Here is a 20,727-nt window from a genome sequence, read left to right as displayed (position 1 = left end):
TATAATACATGTGGGAGTATAGTTGGTATCAATACTTCATTCCTCTTCATGGCTGAATGCTATTCCATTGCATGTATATACTACATTTTATTAATCCATTCACTCATTGATGGACAATTGAGCTGTTTCCACTTTTTGGCTACTGTGAACAGTGCTGTTATGAATATTGATGTACAGGTTTTTGTTTAAATATGTTTTCAATTCTTTTGGGCATATATCTAGGAGTGGAATTTCAGGGTCATATGGTAATTCAGTGTTCAGCATTTTGAGGAACCACCAAGCTGGTTTCCATAGTAACGGTACCATTTTACATTCAGCAGGACTTTGATGTTAAAAAAAATACTCCTGGTGGTTAGAATTTTCTCCTTCCTGACTCAGTGGAGTGGAGGAACTGCCTAGTGGATGGGAGGGACAATAAGTGGGGGGCCTGGACCTCTCTGCTGCCTCATTAATCCTTAGTTGTAGAAAGGCACTAACTGGGCTCTTTGCAAAGCACATTTTACTAAACTAGTGGGGAAGCAGGAGGGGGATGGGAGAGAGGTGGACAGAAGACTCTGAACATGACCAAGTCTAAACAAGAAGCCATTATATAGACCGTTATGTGTAGACGGTTTTGAATCCTAATCACTTTCTTCAAACAGAACCGTGGTATTCTTGTGCATTTATTTATGGTAGTAGTTGCCCACAATCTTGGTGTCTGATGTCCTATAGCAACTTGAAGGGGAGCGTGTGTCAGAACCCCCTTAGAGGAGCAGGGGCCGATCAGGTTTTCCAGGAGCACTTGCCATAGAAGCCAACAGGTTGGGCAAGGAAGTTACTGGAGTGTCTGGAAGAGCAGGACATTGAGGGAAAGCACAGGGGGTTGGAGCCAGGGAGGCTCTGCCATTAGATGGGGAGAGGCAGAGTGCAAGCAGGAGATAGAGCAAGCCATTAGGAGTCAGAGGCCAGGTCTGCAATCCTATAAGGCAAAGACAATGGGTTCCGCAAGAGGCATTGACCATGGATGGGGCTGGGTGGCCAGAGCTCATTATTCTTACGGGTTGTCCCATTGGCTGTGAGGACAGTCAGGGTGGAAGAGGCAGAGTCTGGGCAGGCAAAGAACAGCCTTTCTCAATAGGTTTCTGAGATAGCTTATTAAATGTGTGTTCAGGAGATTTTTAAACTTCACCCAGATATCTTTTAAAATATATTGATATCAAGAATATATTATAAAACCTGAACCCTGGCAACTGCGAAGTCTCCCTCCTTTGAAATAGTCACCACAGTTCATGTTCTGTCCTGTTTTTTTTTTAAATATATAATTTCAACTTTTATTTTAGATTCAGGGGTACAGGTACAGATTTGTTACATGGGTATATTGTGTGATATACATGTGATGCTGAGGACTGGGGTAAAATGATCCTGTTACCCAGCCAATAGTTATTTTTCAACCCTTGCTTCCCTCTAGTATCCCTCAGTGTCTATTGTTGCCATCTTTATGTCTATGTGTACCTAATATGTAGCTCCCAGTTATAAGTGAGAACATGCACTATTTGGTTTTCTGCTCCTGCATTAATTTGCTTAGAATAATGGCTTCCAGCTGCATCCATGTTGCTGCAAAGGACATGATTTCCTTCTTTTTTATTGCTGCATAGTATTCCATGGCGTATATGTACCAGTCTTCCATTGACGGACACCTAGGCTGATTCAATGTCTTTGCTATTGTGAATAATGCTGTGAAGCACATAAAAATGTGTCTTTTTGGTAGAACGATTTCTTTTCATTTGGATATGTACCAGTAATCGGATTGCTGCTGGGTCGAATGGTAGTTTTGTTTTATTTGAGAAATCTCCAAACTACTTTCCACAGTGGCTGAATTAATTTACATTCCCACCAGCAATGCCAACAATGTGTATGTGTTCCCTTTCCTCCACAGCCTTGCCAGCATCTGTTGTTTTTTTTGACTTTTTTTATAATAGTCATTCTGAGTGGTGTGAGATCTCGTCGTGGTTTCGATTTGCATTTCTCTGATAATTAGCAATGCTGAGCATCTTTTCACATTTGTTGGCTGCTTGCATGTCTTCTTTTGAGAAGTGTCTGTTCATGTCTTTTGCCCACTTTTTAACAGGGTGGTTTGTGTTTTGCTTGCATAGCTGTTTTCCATGTTCTTTTCTATATTATCTAGAACTATAATAAAAGTAACTGCCCAGCACTTTGGGAGGCTGAGGCAGGTGAATCACTTGAGGTCAGGAGTTCAAGGGTAGCCTGGCCAATATGGTGAAATCCTGTCTCTATTAAAAATACAAAAATTAGCTGAGTGTGGTGGCACACACCTGGATTCCCAGCTACTCAGGAGGCTGAGGCAGGAGAATTACTTGAACCCCCAAGGCGGAGGTTGCAGTGAGCCCAGATCGTGCCACTGTACTCCAGCCTGGGAGACAGAGTGAGACAGCGTCTCAAAAAAAAAAAAAAAAAAAAAAAAAGGAACTGGGTCTAAGACAGGGTACCCAATCTATTTCTAAGAAGATGCTACCTCTCATTTTCTGGAAACACTGTAGCAAAGAGGAAGGGACAATAATGTCCCATGGTGGGTGGGTAGATATAAAAACCCCAAGATGTTCATTTCAGGCCCAAAGTGACTACTGCTTGCTGCCCTCACCTTTCTCTGCTGGGAACACTACCAGCCCCTGTGAGATGTGGGTGATCTCATGGGTGTTTGGAAGAATCCCAGGACCAGGCTAGGGGATCATCAAAGCCGACTGGATCAGTCCTGGTAGATCAGGAAGCCTTACTGAGTAAGGCTAACACCAGGTCTCCAAACCGCCACTGAGCATCAGGGGTCCTTCCCACAATATCTTTGTTTCTCTAGGTCAAGAAATGATTCTGTCCCTAGAAACAGAGCAATGTTTATTTAAGAGTCAACTCAGAGGCCGGGCGTGGTGGCTCACGCTTGTAATCCCAGCACTTTGGGAGGCCGAGGCAGGCAGATCACGAGGTCAGGAGATCGAGACCACGGTGAAACCCCGTCTCTACTAAAAATACAAAAAATTAGCCGGGCGTGGTGGCGGGCGCCTGTAGTCCCAGCTACTCGGAGAGGCTGAGACAGGAGAATGGTGTGAACCCGGGAGGCGGAGCTTGCAGTGAGCCGAGATTGCGCCACTGCACTCCAGCCTGGGCGACAGAGCGAGACTCCGTCTCAAAAAAAAAAAGTCAACTCAGAGACCTCGTGCTGGTACAAGAGGTACTATCTCATCCTGCTCCCCTGCAGGCACTAAATGAGACAAAGTTCCTTCTGGAGTTCAAGTCCAGAAGGCTGACTATGCTGTTAATGGCGGTATACTGAGTTAAGAGAAGTCGGGGAGATGGGAATATTGGGTCCACGACTCTGCGTGGAGGGAAGAATTGTGGTCTCCTCAGGCCTGTGGAGTAGGGGTCCGGGCTGATGATAGCGCCTCCTGGTGCAGAGTATACAAACAGCTGAAGATCTGCCTGGACCCCCTACCCCTCTCTTTTTTCCTTGTGGGAACTGTGTATAATTTGGAAAGAGCAAGGACATCCTGGCTCGCAGCTGGCCAGCTCCACCTGCGACCTGGACACCCTCGCCCCTCCCTGCGGAGCCGGGCGAGTTCACAGGGCTGCCTCCGCTTCTCGCAGCGTGTCTGCTCTCCTGGCCTGGCCTCTCCAGACCTTTCCCTCCACGGGCAGCGATTTCCAGGGCTCTCAAGACTCCAAACCACGTTGTTTGGGGAGTGAAAAAGTGAAAGCACACATCGTGTCATTAGAGCAGCAGGGCCCGGCTGCTGGGTCAACACTTCCGAAAACAGCGCTTCCTGGGGAGCCACCGGAGCATCTCAGAATCTACGGTTTGACCTCCTGCCAATTCTCATGGTGTCTATACATTTTAACACAAAAATGAGATGTTTTCACTTGAGAGCGAGAGGGAAATGAACTGTTAAGGTGCTCTGTCGCCAGAGAATTGAAGCTGGGGGGTAAATTTTAGGAACCCCCGACCCCCCTACCGAGGGAGGATGCGGAGTCGGCTCCTGAAACGCGAGCGAAACCCCCGCGCGCTTCCCGGGGTGACGCACAGTGTCTGTGTTTCTTTTTGCTTTTGACCAAAAGTCGTAGGGAGGGGCCTCCTCAGGGGACAGTCGGGGGCGCTGTGCCAGTGGTACCTGTCCCCCGACCAAAGTCAACTCCAGCCCCAGGCCAAGGCCGCCCCGGCCGGAAGGGACCGCTGGTGGGGGCCGTGGGGGGCGCAGCGGGCGCGCGGGGCTGGGGGCGGCGGGTCCGCCTACCCCGCCTTCCTGGCGTGGAGAGTTTCGGCCCCAGCCTCGCTGGCGTGGACTCTGCCTGAACCACGCCTGGGATGCTTTTGCCAAGGGAAACTTGGGGGGTGGGGGCGGGGCGGGCGACGATTCCCCTTACACACACCCCACCCCTGTCCTCCTCGGCCGGCAGCCGCGCTGGGCCGGGGTCAGCTGGCCGCCTTTGTGGCCGCTTCCCAGGAAGGAAGAAGCGTTGTCTGCAGATCAGTTGATCCGCGGGCTTTCCTGTGTCGGAGCGCCGCCGTTTTCCGGGGACGGCTGCCACCCCCGTGATTCCCAGCCGGGGCTGCCGGCAGTGCGTGAGAGCCGGATAAATAGGCCATTGTGAGGCCGCTGAGATCCAGGTTTCTTATCACAGTATCCACCAGCGAGAAGCAGATTCGGCCCCTGATGGAGCTCATCCCAGCTTCTGTTTTCTTTCTCTGCACAGTTACAGCCATTTCTATTTTTTGCCGTTGTAAAGGGAATATTCAGAAAGCAATTTATTGTGTGCGACAGGGACTTAAGGGGGCGTGTTTGCAGACCGTATTCCCACCGGGGTTGGGGTTCGCAACCTTGAATTTAGCTCCGTGGGCTTTGGTGCGTGAGGTTTCTACCCGCCCATCGCCCAAGACAGGCACGTCCTTAAACACCAGCTGCAAGTATCAGGAGGGCAAGTCCGTAGGTCTCTAGATCCAGTGGTTTAGCTTTTTGGTGTTTGTTTTGTTTTGTGATAGCCTTGATCTGCTTTATGGACACTGAAAATTTGAAGGTCGAGGGAACACGAGTTAAAACAGGTCAACCGAGGGAGGTTCTGAGGAAGACTGGTGGTTTGGGAACAGCTGATGCTGATGGTGTTGAATGTCTGTTTTGCTTTTGTTTTTCTGCTGCAGCAGCCGCAGGGCTGTGGAGGGGTTGGGGTTTCCTGGTGTTTGACTTATTGGATAGTCATTGCTTGGCATGGCTGGGTTTATGGGCCTGTGACCTGTGCCCAGAAGCCGACATGTGCTTAGTTGGATGCTCTACTGTGACACCATGTTGACATGCTTAATAATTTTTGAAAAGGACTCTGCATTTTGAGTTTGAACTGCGCCCGGCAAATTATGTAGCCAGGGCTGTTAGTAGGCCCTCAAATTCGTTTGAATCAGCTTGAATAACGGTTTGAATAAGTTCCCATTTGAGATAAGGGCCTGCGGTTAGTTGATAAGCTGCTGAAGGTGATTCTCTTAGTTTTCAGAATATCGACTGTGGCTGTGCTGACGGATTAGAGCACGTTCCACAAACTAGACCAGGCTGCTTGGCATCGTGGGCATCTGCAGGGAGCGGCACCAGCCCCCTGCCAGAACAGAAGAGTGCAGCCAGGCAAGATTAGCTTCGTTCCGCCTGCTCAGACTTCATCCTTTAGAAAGTATAGAATGTGCACCCCTCAAAGACCTAGTGATTTCCTTAATAAGATACTTATTTGTGCAGTTGTTGCTTCTCTTTTCTTTTCCACTCTGAAATGCCTGGCTTCCAGGGTTGAAAGTGGATTCATTCTACCAAAAATATTCTACCGTTTTTGGGCACTGTTAATACTTCCAGCACCTGCTAGGGACTGAATGTTTGCATCCTCCCAAGATTCAGATATTGAAAATCTAACCTTCAATGTGATGGAATTTAGAGGGGGGTCTTTGGGGAGTAATTAGGTTTAGATGATGGCATGAAGGTGGGGCTCCGTGATGGGATGAGTCTCTATAAAAAGACAAAGCGAAACTAGAGCCTTTTCTCCCTTCACCTGTATGAGGACCCAGCAAGAAGGTAGCTATCTGCAAGCCAGGATGAAGGCCCTCATCAGGAACGGAATCTGCTGGCACCTTGCTCCTGGACTTCCCAGCCTGCAGAACTGTGAGAAATAAATGTCTGTTGTTGAAGCCATCCAGCCTACGATAATCTGTTATAGCAGCCTGAGCTGACTAAGACAACCCCTAAACAACCCTTGAGAAATTACTCTAAATCAGGGACTTTGCATTTCTCAGAGATAGGGGAAGGGAAGTTGGCAATAGTTCATACTAAATAAGGAAAATGCTGTCTTTTTAGAAATAGTTTGTGTAAGATACAATTGTTTCAGTTTAATGCAAAAAATATTCCCTTCAAATGAGTATTTGTTTACTTGCTTACTTGTTCACTCATTAATTTATGGCTTCACTTTTCATTTACTCAACAACATTTATATAGGACGGGTAATAGAGGAGACTTTGTGACATTACAATAAAAGAGAGAATTCCCTGCCCTGGAGAGACTTTGGAATAGTGGAGATATAAATAAATAAAGAATACAACGGAATGTTACACGTGCTAAAATAGATAACTATCAGGATATTTTAGGGCCACAAAAGGGTTATTTGAATTACTTCCATTTGCTCATCATTAATGAATTTCCTAGGTTATTTTTTATGAGCCTTATTATTATTATTAAGGTTTTTTTGAGATAGAGTTTCACTCTGTGGAGCTGGAATGCAGTGGTATGATCTCGGGTCACTGTGACCTCCGCCTTCTAGGTTCCAGCGATTCTCGTGCTCAGCCTCTCAAGTAGGCGGGACTACAGGTGTGCACCACCATGCCCAGCTAGTTTGTGTATTTTTAGTAAAGATGGGGTTTTGTCATGTTGGCCAGGCTGATGACTCCTAGCCTCAAGTCATCTACCCGCCTCGGCCTCCTGAAGTGCTGGGATTACACACATGAGCCACCATGCCTGGCTGGACTATTATTAATATTATTTATAATGTTATCTATTACTTAACAGATAATATAATAATATAGTATTAATATTAATATTCATTAATTTTAATAATAATTAAAATATTTGATTTTAATATGAATTAAAATGCTATTTATTCATATCTATTAATAGCATATATTATTGCTAATAGATAGCATTCATACAGCAATTGACATGTTCCGACACTGTGCTAAGCAGTGTACAGGCATTTTCTCAGTTTACACTCATGATAATTAGGTCCACTTAGAAACCCTATTGTATACAAGAAACTGAAACTGGGACATTAAATAAATTGCTCAAGGCCACACAGTACCTAGTGTAGAGTCAGGATTTTATCCCAGCTGGTCTCTTCCAAAGTTTGCCCTCTCCATGCTATACTGTTTCCAGCAACACAGCTGCAGCACCATGTGAAATCAAGGTTTGTGCAAAGCATCAGAAAAATGCCATCTACTATTTCACATGATCATTTCCCTTTTCACAAAGTACACTAAGACTGATACCTCCAAAAGAGAGAGGTTTGTTCCCTCCTCACTAGAAGCTTCATGTTTCTGCATCAACAGGTTGCAGATGCCAGTACCACAGATGGTACTCAGAGGATGCAAGTAAATTTCTAGAATGTGGGGTAGATGGCAGAACAGTGTTCCACGGCTTCTCAAAGGAGGAGATTTTTATGGGCATGCCAATGCTTCCAGGTAACTGGTAAATTCTATTCTGTGTGGAAGATTCTGTATCAACGTGTCTACTTCTTAGTAGGCAGATTTAGTCTGCCTACTAAGTCCTGCCACATCACAAGGCAGGAAGCCAGCATTTTTTTTTTTTGAGATGGAGTCTTGCTCTGTTGCCCAGGCTGGAGTGCAGTGGCACGATCTCTGCTCACTGCAACCTCCGCCTCCTGGGTTCAAACGATTCTCCTGCCTCTGCCTCCCGAGTAGCTTGGACTACAGGCGCGTGCAACCACTCCTGTCTAATTTTTTGTATTTTTAGTAGAGCTGGGGTTTCACCATGTTAGCCAGGATGGTCTCTATCTCCTGACCTCGTGATCCACCCGCCTATTCCCAGGAACCGCTCTAGGCTGGTTGGCACTTGTGGCCCCAGGTAATAAAGATCACTTGAGTTTGAGCTTTTGGAGAATTTTCCTGAGTCTTAACACACTTACACACAAAGTTGCAATAAGAAGAGGATGGCAGAGGGCGGGTGGTGGGGCAGGACAAAGCTCTTCAAGTAGCCGGGGATAAGGTCACAGAATATCAGAGTGAGCCAGAAATAGAATTCAGGTCTTCTCATGTGTTCTGTAGCACGTTCCCTTCTGCAAGGAGCAACCTCCCTGGAACCTGAAACAGGGTTGGCTTAGAGCAGAAGCAAAGCAAAACTGGCATTTTTCTTAAGGGAGATTTTTTTTTCCCCTTTTTTCTGTTTTGGAATCTAAAGACAGATAGATTCCTTGGCTTGGTGCTAAATGCTTTCATTAGGGAGAGGCCCTATGTGGCTAAATTCAGTTCCTTCCACCTTGAGATAGCCCCTTTGCTCTGACCTTGTCCTGAATATTTAGCAAAGCTGTGAAATGGAAAGCTAGTCTGGAAAAGACCAAGCAAAGAGAGAACAGAAAGAAAAGACTCATTCAGGGTGACATTGTGGGGCAAAAGGTGTCCGATTACCAGGCTTTCTATTGCTGCTTGGGCTCTAGCACACGGAAGAGAGACCTAGGCTGGCCTTCTAAAAAATCATCTTATTATTTGAGTAGAAAACACAAACAGTCATACCACTGGAATCTGATAAGGGTTTTCATACTATATGGCTAGTGAATATTAACCCTAGTTGTAGATAAAAGATGACAGATTTAGAGAGCTCAGAAACAAGGTAACATGTAAATAAAACCTCTACTTGTATAACTTTTTGGAAACAATGTGGCAGCTTTCTGCTATCTGGCCTGGAATCACTGGGTCACCAAGGAAACTTTAGATGGATGTCTTTGCTCCTTTATTCATTCATTGTCAGTCAGTGAAAAACTGTGGTACTTACTCTGTGCTGCGGACAAATAAGATACAAGCTCATCTGTCCTCGGGGAGCTTATGATATTGAAGGAAGATCAAAAGGAAAAAGTACATGAACTTGAGACTCAGACATGGCGGGCGGTATGAGGGACTGATCGGGCTGGGACCATAGGCAGCTGTCTGCCTGGGTTGCTTTGCTTTAGGGGAAAAGAGCTAGTGAAGGGGAGGTTTGGGCTTAGCACTCCGATGGAGCTCAGGGTGAGGGAGGGACAAAGAGATCAAACTGGTGCAGGCTGGCAGAATATGCCACCCCAAAATATGCCACTTTGACATAGGGATTACATCAAATGAAAGGCACTTGCAAAACAGCAGAGGCAAGATGAGCATTCTAATCTTCCCCTTTTCTTCCTGAAAACAGGAGATAAAAACTCCCATGAAAAAGATTCCCTCCCTGTGCCAGGAGAAAAGAAACATTCTTTTATGGGGAGTCATAGCCAAGAGAATTTTGTACAAACAAACCTTGTTAAGATAATTCATATCTTCCTTTAGCTTCTACACATAATTAAGTTACTTTTCCACGATTGCCTCCCTTTGTTTGACCTAATACATGTAGGTTTTGCTATTTCTTTGGGTCTTTATTTTCTTTTTCTTTTTTTTTTTATTATACTTGAAGTTTTAGGGTACATGTGCACAACGTGCAGGTTTGTTACATATTTATACAGGTGCCATGTTGGTGTGCTGCACCCAGTAACTCGTCATTTAACATTAGGTATATCTCCAAATGCTATCCCTCCCCGCTGCCCCCACCCCACAACAGGCCCCTGTGTGCGATGTTCCCCTTCCTGTGTCCATGAGTTCTCATTGTTCAATTCCCACCTGTGAGTGAGAACATGCGGTGTTTGGTTTTTTGTCCTTGCGATTTTTGTCCTTTGGTTTTTTGTCCTGAGAATGATGGTTTCCAGTTTCAAAGACTTGGAACCAACCCAAATGTCCAACAATGATAGACTGGATTAAGAAAATGTGGCACATATACACCATGGAATACTATGCAGCCATAAAAATGATGAGTTCATGTCCTTTGTAGGGACATGGATGAAGCTGGGTCTTTATTTTCTTATGAGGGCTCTTGTATCATGCAAAACTGAGGGTAAATTTGCATGCTTTTGTCCTGTTCATCTGTCTGCTGTCAATTTAATTATCAGGCCTAGCTTGGACCCTAAGTGGGTGGAGGTAAAGCTTTGCCTCACCTCCATGGCAGCTGTTCTCAAGGCCCTCCCCAAGGGTTAGGGATGCATCCTATGGAGAGAGGGCTCTCCAGCTTCCAGGAGTGTGGATGGGATTCCTCTGCATTTCTGCTTAGGTCATGGGAGACACTGCCTCAGTGAGAGCTGCAAGAGAGCTGCTCCTGGATCACTAGGGTCACAGCCTGGGAAGGCCCTCACCTCCCTGTTATCCCCTGGGTGATGGCCCTCATGACATGGGCCTCAGCATTGTTTGGGGGACTATGTCCAGAAAAGCCCACCTTTTCTAGAAGAGTGAGCCCATGGGAGATACATCTACAACTCCGTGGGCTTGAAGTTGAGAGTGGTGAAAGATGTGTGTTTGATGGGTGGGCAACTTTTGGCACTATTATGGGCTAGAAATCTACCACCATGAGACACCCGGACATTACACAGTTTACCTAATGAGCCCAGTGATGTACGAGAGTCTTGAAAGTTGCCAATAGAAAAATTCTAATTCGAGAAAATTATAATGTGTGATATCTAGATGAGTTGTCATTTTGTTTACCAGTGATTGCTGAATGATTGACTTCTCTGCCTTGACTAGATGCTGAATCGCTCCCCTAACTGAACTCAACACAGACATACTCCCCTCCCACCCCATCACCCCTGTGCTTGGGCCTCAATTAAGTTGTGTTTGTATAAAAATTTAAAAATTGTATCACAGTGTTCCATGGTCAAGCATATTTGACCATGGAACGCTATTATTATGAAGCATCTACTAACATCACACTGACCACTGATGTTCAGTAGACACCATTTGAAAGTGTTAGCCTAGTATTTTACGTTATACCTAAACAATGACTGGGGAAAGGAGCGTGTACTGTTTTTATGTACCAGAACCTCTGCTGAATAGAATACAAAATAGGTACTTATAAGTAACTTATTGAGGGATTAACTCTGAGAGTAATTAACTAGTACAACTTAAAACCCCTTTACTTGGACAATGTCCTATATTCATTCAGAAAATTATCATTTTAGTAGATGAAATTTAAGAGATACTTTCATTACATAAGAACCTGTCCTATGGGAGTAAAGAAAATGGTACAATCAAGTGTCCTAGGTTCAATTATTAGTTTTCTACCACACTCTGAGTCTATGAGTAGGAGGAAGGTGACAAGAGCATGAACACGCGCATGCACACACACACACACACCAGTGAGTGTGTTGTTCATTGTGATTCTCCATCTTCAAAACTTACCTTAATAACGGCTGCCCTTGCATTACTCATAATAGCCAAAAGGTAGAAGCAACCGAAGTGTCTATCACTGGGTAGATGAATAAACAAAATGTGGCATATACATACGATAGAATATTACTCAGCCTTAAAAAGGAAGGAAATTCTGACACATCGTACAGCATGGATGGACCTCGAGGACATTGTGGTAAGTAATAAGCCAATTATAAAAAGACAGCTACCATACAATCTTGCTTACACAAGGTACCTAGAGTAGTCAAATTCTTAGAGACAGAAAGTAGAATTGTGGTTTCCAGGTGCTGGGGGAAGAAAGAATTGTTTAATGGATAAAGAGTTTCAGTTTTTCTAGATGAAAAAGTCTTAAGAGATTGTTGCTCAGAAATGTGACTACACATAACACTACTGAACTATACACTTAAAAATGGTTAAGATGGCAAATTATATTATGTAAGTTTTACCACAATTAAAAAACAAAATAAGAAATAACATTGCTCGATAATGACCAATGTACTGAAAATCAAGCTTAAGGCAAAATAACATTATTTTCACTCCAAAGAAATATTTATGATCTTTATGTGGGAAGTGTAAATCTAGATTTTATTCCTGTTCTTGACTGTTAACTAATTATTCTGAGTTTATGGAAAGAGTCCTGGAGATTGGTTGCACAACCATGCCATGTACTCTATACTACTGAATTGCACACTTACACCTGATGAAGATGGGAAATTTTATGTGTATTTTACCACAATTAAAAGGAAAAAAAAAGACCTGCAGGCTCAGAAGTTTTACAATTTCTAAAGAGTCAGAGAGAGAAAAAGATGCCTCAATATATTTCACTTAAAATTTCTTCAATATTTATTATTTGGAATAAGTAGTGTAGTAATATTTTTAAAATTGCTGTCCTAATACATATCATATTCTTTGAGTTTCTTCTTTTTCTTTTTCTTTTCTTTTTTTTTTTTTGAGATAGAGTCTCACTCTGTTGCCCAGGCTGGAGTGCAATGGTGCAATCTAAGCTCACTACAACCTCCACCTCCTGGGTTCAAGCAATTCTCCTGCCTCAGCCTCCCAAGTAGCTGGGATTACAGGAATGCGCCAAAATGCCCAGCTAATTTTTTTTTTTTTTTTTTTTTTTTTTTTTTGAGATAGAGTCTCGCTCTGTCGCCCAGGTTGGAATGCAGTGGCGCAATCTCGACTCACTGCAAGCTCCGCCTCCCAGGTTCACACCATTCTCGCGCCTCAGCCTCCCTAGTAGCTATGACTACAGGTGCCCACCACCACACCCGGCTAATTTTGTTTTTGTATTTTTAGTAGAGACTGGGTTTCACCGTGTTAGCCAGGATGGTCTTGATCTCCTGACCTCGTGATCCGCCCTCCCCGGCCTCCCAAAGTGCTGGGATTACAGATGTGAGCCACCACGCCTGGCCTAATTTTTGTATTTTTAGTAGAGATGGGGTTTCACCACGTTGGCCAGGCTGGTCTCGAACTCCTGACCTCAAGTGATCCGTCCTCCTCGGCCTCTCAAAGTGCTGAGATTACAGGCATGAGCCACTGCGCCCAGCCTCTTTGAGTTTCTTCTAAGCTCTGGAGATAGCAATGTGTAATCTACATTGTTTCTACATGCACTTTAGGAAGCCAAGCATACTCCCCTGACCCTGGCCTGTATTACATGATAAATCATATGTGCAGCTTCCATATTTTTCTTGGAAGGTTAATAGTGCTTTGTTTTCCTCCACCACTGTGGTAGGGGCTGCTGGTGCTCACAACACCCAAGGTCCCCTATTCTTGGGATCCCAATAGATTACACTTCTCAATCCCTGTGCACCTGGGTGGGCTGTAAGACTAGTTTCCATCAGAGTAGATGTGCCTCACCTGAGAGCAGTGGTGCCTTTTCCACGTGTGCTCTTTGCTCTTACACTGGCCAAATGGAGATTTCAAAAACTCAGAAGAGGATAGAGCCATAAGAAGGAATGAGCCTGGATTCCCAAATGACTGCATGGAATAGAACTTTGCAGTAGCCCTGTATGGGAATGTGACCAGAATGAAAAATAAACTTTGCTGTGTTAAGTCACTGGAATTTGGGACTTGTTAAGCAGTTAGCCTGCTCTAACACAACCACCAAGGTATTACAGAGACAGGATGTGTATTGATGTACCTGTGAGCTAAGAAAAGGTCAGATAGGCAAGGAGCATGGAAGTTACATGTTTCATGATTCCCAGGTGTAAGCGTTTTATGTTGCTCATTAATCATGTGGCAAATATGTTTAAATAAACATAGACAGGCAATTCCTGTTCAACAAATATCCCAAGGGTAAGGGGTTTTGTTGAGGCTTGGACCAGAATGTTAATGCCTCTTTTGGGCCCAGCACAGCAGATACAGGAGAAATCAAAGTGAAAGACTTCTCAGGGGAAGATAGAACTGAAGCTCAAGTGGGGAGACTCAGGAGCTCCCAGTACAAGGGTCCCTTTCAGAGTTCTAATACCCCAAGTCTTAAGAGACTTGAGACCTTTCTTTAAAAGCAATGATCTATGCTGGCACCAAAGAAAATGTAAGGTGGCTCACGCCTATAATCCCAGCACTTTGAGAGGCCGAGGTGAGTGGACCACGAGGTCAGGAGTTCAAGACCAGCCTGGCCAATATGGTGAAACCCTGGCTGTACTAAAAATACAAAAATTAGCCAGGCGTGGTGGTGTGTGCCTGTAGTCCCAGCTACTCAGAAGGCTGAGGCAGAAGAATTGCTTGAACCTGGGAGGTGGAGGTTGCAGTGAGCTGAGATCATGCCACTGCACTCCAACCTGAGCAACAGAGGGGGACTCCATCTCAAAAATAAAATAAAATAAAATGTAAGACACCCTGACTCTTAGAAGTTCTCCTAATATTATCCATCAAGTCCCGACCCTCATCCCATCCCAGCCTTGGTTCTCACCAACAATTTCTGTGTGAGAGACTGGAGCTACGGACTGGCTCCCTGAACTCAGCAGTGCACAACAAACTTTTGGCCCTGTTCACTTTGAGGGAAGCCCTTGTTCTTGGCCCCCATATGGACCTTTGGCCAATGGAACTATTAACCAGTTTGTACTTTCTTGTATAGAATGACCTCTCAGCTTCATACCTATGGTTCTTTTTCAGCTCTGAAACTCTTGTGATCCCTTGTTTGAAGGTTAATAGACTGCATTTTTATGACCCTTCAATGAGTTTGTATTCACTAGAAACGAAATCCTTATCATGCCCTCCAAGCCTCTGTGTGACCTGGCACTGCCCCTCTATGACATCCTGGGCTGCTTCTCACCTTTCCTTATCACAGTTACCCTGGGTGTCAGTTTCTGAAAGATGCTACCTCTTTCTGAGGGCCTTTCAATGGCTGGTTCCTATTCTTGGAAATGCTCTTCTCTCAGCTCTCACCATGCTTAGCTCTTTGTCCTCCTGAAATCTCATCACAAAAGCCATCTCCACAGGGAAGCTTTCTCTGACACAGCCCTCTAACACAGGTCTCTGTATTGGTCACCTTGTGCGTCCTCACCGCCCACTCAGCCCACCTCTTGGCCAGCCATCGTAGCACCAAACTTTGTCTGGGTGACAGCACCTGGCAGCTCCTGGCCTCAGCTGTACCTGGCTTCTTTCAGTTTCTGGCCCAGGATTTCTCTGATATTGCGGTGGGAGCTTTGCACGCACAGCCTAGGAACGGGAGGAAATGAACAACCCATGACCACTGGGAGGTGGTGGACCCGTGTTTATCTCTTCCTTCCATGGGTTGGACAGTTCTGAGGTGCATTCTCCTCTACTCTTTGGTGTCCCGGCAGAATTGTTCCCATGGCCCACAGCAGTGACGAACTTGAGAATGCACCCTAGTTTCAGCTTTTCCTCTTTCTTTTTTTTTCCCCAGTCCCCACTTCTCTTTCCTGTAATCACTTCCCGAAAGAAACCACCTACATGCAATTCTTTGCCAAGCTTTCCACAGAGAACTTATGCTAAGAGAGTCCTCCTCCCTTATTTAATATATCAGAATCTTTGTCTTTCTCATAGCACTTACTACAGCTTACATTAATTTTATTTTTTTCTATGGTTATATATTTTTTTCTGTCTAGATTAGAATGTAAATGCCAGAGGGCAGGAACCTAGTCAGTTTTCAACTGTATCTTCAGCTCCTCATGTGTAGTTCCTGGCATAGACACACCATCACTAAACATATACAAAACGAACGAATAATCTCAAAAATTCTTGTGTCTTATTTTTTTAATTACCCTTGTATTCTAGGTATTGAGAGGCAATGTAACATACTTGTTAATAGCCTACATTTTGGAGTTAGACATTCCTGACTCTGCCACCTAAGTAGCTCAGTAGCCTTGAGCCAGTTACCAACCATGCTGAACACCAATTTCCCCAACTGTAAAGTGGGATTCATAATAGTACCTAGTCCATGGGATTTTTATGATACTGAAATAAAATATATAGAAAGCATTCAGAATAGTATCTGGCACACAGAAACCACCTAATATACTTTGCTTTTAAAATACTCATTTAGCTAAAATTTGAAATTGCACAAATGTAATCTCCACTTTAGACCTTCCAAATTTCTCGGTCCTTTACCTACATTTCCCAAGTGTGCTTGAGGTCAATAATATCAGCCTAATGACTTGTAGCTGGGAATCAAATGATTTGGATGTGCAATGCTCTTTAAACATTCCACGTGTCTTTGGTTTCCCCTATGAAGTGCTTTGGGAACATACTTAATAAAAAACAGACAAAGACCAATGCTGATGTGAAACATGTTCATTTCCTCCATTTCTTGTCTTTTGAGGGATCTTCTTCCATGTGATTACATTTTTAAGTTGTAAGCTAGAACCACAACCAGATAATAATCGTGATCATACACTCGTGGTGTTTTCTGAAGCTATAATAATAATTTAAGCAATGATCAAATATTACATTAAGTGCTGGAGTGAGAGTTGGGAATGGGTGCTGTTACCAACGTAATGTTGTATCTCGGACTTTGTACACTCCTGCCCTCTCCCCACCAGCTCAATCAGGAGTAAGGTCTCTATTTTCTAGACAGAAGGAACTCATGCCCCGTCAATATTGACTTTCTATAGGTCCCTCTGATGAGAGAGTTTGTGCCTACTTAGAGGCTGAAGAATGTTAGTACCTTGGTTCCAGCAGTTTCTCTTCTATAGAGTCACCTCAAAGAAAGAGCAAAACCCAGAGAGCTTACCTCTGCCTTGGTTCACAAGCCTACTCTCAGGTGACTTTTAGAAATGCATATTAAATCCATTCAACCCTTGAGAGAGAGAAAACATAGAAGTTGGGTTCTGGAGTGCTTAAAGGTTCAACACAAGACAAAGAGACTGTGTGTCAGCATGTGGGAGGCAGAGATGTTGACTCCTGGATGTTATTCTTGGGCTGCAGAAGGGAGACAGTGCTGGAATTCTTCTTCTGTCATTGTTAATTGAGCCTCTCTGCTTGCAAAGAGAATCTCAACCCACTCCTCTCCTGACTTCCCTCTTCACTTTCCCTTCTGACTAACCCTTACCTGCATTAGAGCCAAGACAGCTGGCCAGGACCTGTGGCCAGGGTTGGGTAGGGAAAGTGGCTGTGTGGCGTGACTCTAGGAAATAGGGTGATGAAGAGGGAGGGATTGTAAGTCTTAGGAGTTTCCCCTCAATGTCGTGTTACAGTGCACTGTGACAAATTAAGAACACTGAATGAGGGAAGCCGTGAAGTGTTGTGCAGAGTTGAAGACAGGAGAGCTGACTTTTAGCCGTAACCTTACCACCAAATAGCTCCATGAGCTTCTCCTCTTTGAGCCTTTGTTTCCTGGAGATTGGACAAGCAGTTTTCTAAGGTTTTTCTCTTGACATTCAATTTAGGCAATTGACGATGCTACGTAAGCCAATTTTTAGCTCCTCACTTCATATCGCCTGGTTTTACCCACATCCCGCTATCAAATGGTTCCTGGCCCCATAAAAATAATCAAGAAAGCTCATGTTGGTGGCTTTTGCCATAGTAGTCTGATTTTTGATGCCATTATTTTTCATGCATATAAAACTAATATTTTAAGTCTTCTGTGCTTTGTTCTGTTCTTTTGGTCTGGAAGAACGTGCTTCAGAGTTGCACTTAGCCTGGAACATGGCCTGACCTCTATGGTATGAATAAGTGAGCTCCATGAAGACAATAAGATCTCCTGAAATTATACAGGTATGAGCATACATAGACATATATGTGTGTCTGTGTATGTGTAGATATATGTGTGTAATATTATATTTAAATAATCTACTTTTTCAAAAGTTCCCTTAACTACTCCATGTGATTTTATGATAATTTTGTTTGGTTATATTCTATTTATCTTCATTGCTTTCTGGCTTCATTGCCATTCTGTCCATATTGCTGCTCAAAGCAGAATTTTAAGAACACCTCAAGGTGTTTTTAAATTAAGCCAGTAAACAGCTTTAGCCAACACCTCCAGCATGGCACAGTGACAAAAGCCAACACAAACAGGGAGTGGGAGGTTTGCTGACAGCTCTGTGCACAGAGACCTCAGGACTGGTTTGGTGAGGCAGGCTCAAGCAGTGACTCGTGGGGGAGCCAAAGAAGACTCAATCATGTTGTCTCTTGTATCAGCTCCCTCCACAAGGAACGGAAATCTACAAGAGGCTGAGTCCTCCTTTAATCAAAGCAAGAGAAGAAGCACTCAGGACGGGGTGGGATGCGGGTCCTCAGACGCTGACTCAGCCCCTCCTGTATAAGGTCTCACTGCTGCAGCAGGGCTGGGTCCACATATCTCCTTCTGTGTTTGCTGTCCCAGAGCCGTACTTAGAACTCCAACATTACCCTGTGTGTTCATGGTGATGACGAGATTCCCAAGCACAGTGACTTAAATAAGAGAACTGTACTTCCTTCTATGTACGCTCAGGTGTACTGTCCAGGGGTGGCTGGTACCCTATGTTGTTGGGGATCCTGCTCATGTGAAGTACCTAGCACCAACAAATGCTCTTCAGTTATCATAAGCCTTAAAAACCTAGGAGAGTTTGTGGGAAAACAAAGGAAAGAGAGAAGATAAAAGCATGCGTTGCAGAGGGCATTGCCAATGTGCTGTAACACAAATGCTAAGGCTCCATAGAGCCTGTGAGCCTGGGCAGGTGACTTAACCTCTCTGTGCCACATCTGTAAAATGGTGATAACAAGACCTATCTTGTAGGCTTGTGAGCATCTCACACGTTAACACATGCAAAGTGCTTACAGCAGTGCCTGGACCACATTTAGAACCTAATAGCAGGCCCTGTTGGTGCCCTACCAGTACCTGTGGCTACTTCCCATTTTGTGCACTCCAGATGGCCTTGTACTGTAAGAATTTGTGAGTCTGTTTCTAGGCTCCCCCTGGCCTCCTGAGAGTGTGCTCTGCATGCAGGCCTGGCCGTAAGGGCTGAAAAGGCAATAGACAGCAAGCAGCCCTCAACCAGGATGGGCTTTGGTGTGTAAATACCTCGGCTTTCTCATCCCTTGGGTGAGACAACTCATCAGCACGTTCCGAATTGCCACACAGAGGTCTCCAGGGTGACTGAGCCCCAAGTGTCCGCATTCATAACCTGCCCCTGTCATATCCTGTCTTGCTTCCCTGTCGTCCTTGGTTCATTTCTGCACTCTCCTGGCCTTACTGGGATTACTCCCCAAATTAACTCTGTGTATTCAGGACCAACTTCTGGGAAACCCAAACAAAGACACTCTTCTCCTTACTACACACTCCTTTCCGACCATATTGGCCTTAGTGTGCATTCTGAATGATCCTGCCAGAACCTCTTTCTCCCCTTTTCATGCACCTCCTCCTCCTGATATTCCTCTTCTCACTTTTGCAATCACATATGCACCGGGATGAATCAGATGCAGACTTCTGTGCCCTTCATAACCAATCTTCCAAGCATACATGCACACTGATACATACGGAGAAACCCATGGAATCCAGGCTCAAAGGAAATGGAATGTGTAGCAAAGAATATACATTGTCTCTGGGCTTGCTCTCTCGCCTAACTTCCTTCGGGCTTGTTCTGATTTCCCCTGGGGCCTGCACATATGGTGTATTGCTTAGATTTGTGCCTGGGTTCGGACTGCACATTAAATCAGAGACCTGGGGTAGAATCAAGTCCACAGCTCCATATCCTGTTGTGATGGATAAGCGTTCTCTTTCCATTTCCTCCCCTGGGCAGGGAGAGGATGGAAGTGTTTTGCATGAAGACAGGAAATATCTTCAGTACGGCTTTGTGAGCTAGATGGAATTATCCTGAAAGAGCAGGTCCACTGGGTGAGGAGAGATGTGTGGGCTGAGTTTTCAACTGAATGATTAAACAATAGTGCTTGCTGTGGCCACACCCTGCTATTTTACACAATGGAAAAAAACAACTTGACAAAATAAAATCCATGTTGTTGTCTTTAAAATGTGCTATCATTTCCTTGTTACAGCTATGCAAGTTTCAGTACCAAGAAGCAGATAGTTCTTCCTTTGCCAACATGGAAAACATATTGCAAACATATTGGGCTTCCAATATGTTTGAATTTCAATCATGACCCTTTAGTCAGTTTAGTTAAATAGATGCAGTCCCCGAAAGGGCAAGGTTCAGATTTCATTCACCACGGTCTATGAACTGTCAGTACCTGCATGAAGCACAGACTTCGCTGCTAGCTCTTCACGACACACATCACTTTTGTAAATATGAGCACTATGATCAGTCAGTGACCAATCACATCACTTCTTTCAAACTCTGCCAGTGATGGTCACCACACCCTGTTATTGGTGCACACACAGACAGCAAAGCATGTCGCTGTGCTTCCTTGTCTTCCAGTGATGACCCATGTGACCTCTTACACAAATGGACAGTCAATGGAGGGAAGTGGCCAGCAAAAATGAAAGTGAAGCAAAGAAATGAAAAATGAGAACGCAGGGAGTGAGATTCAAATCCAACATAAATGGAGGTGAGAAGATATAGCTGAAATTGGGATGTCAACACTCAGGCATCCTAGACTCTACATAGGCAGCCAGAGGAACTTGGCGAAGGTGACCTTATTGACATAAATGAGGAAAGTGAGGACAAGGAGCAAGATGTCCCAGAGGAAGTGACGCCAGCCAAAAAAAAAAAATTAAATTTAAAAAATCACATTAAAGGAACTCTCAGAGTTATTTCATGAATTAAAAGTGAAAAAGATTAAATGTTGGGTGCTCACTCAAATTT

The 20,727-nt window shown here is 44.5% G+C and overlaps 1 long non-coding RNA gene across 1 annotated transcript; it reads left to right on the top strand.

The window, feature by feature from the left end:
• Positions 1-3,749: 3,749 nt before the first annotated feature.
• Positions 3,750-20,525, top strand: LOC116462615 (uncharacterized). The gene is made up of 3 exons (XR_004246408.2): positions 3,750-3,867; positions 17,604-17,704; positions 20,341-20,525. It is a non-coding gene; the product is annotated as an uncharacterized LOC116462615 (long non-coding RNA).
• Positions 20,526-20,727: the final 202 nt, after the last annotated feature.

The sequence above is a fragment of the Hylobates moloch genome, unplaced genomic scaffold, assembly GCF_009828535.3.
Source record: "Hylobates moloch isolate HMO894 unplaced genomic scaffold, HMol_V3 SCAFFOLD_23, whole genome shotgun sequence".
In the NCBI taxonomy this organism is placed as follows: domain Eukaryota; kingdom Metazoa; phylum Chordata; class Mammalia; order Primates; family Hylobatidae; genus Hylobates; species Hylobates moloch.
The sequence above is the reverse complement of the archived record's forward strand: the minus strand, read 5'-3'. Positions and strand labels throughout refer to the sequence as shown.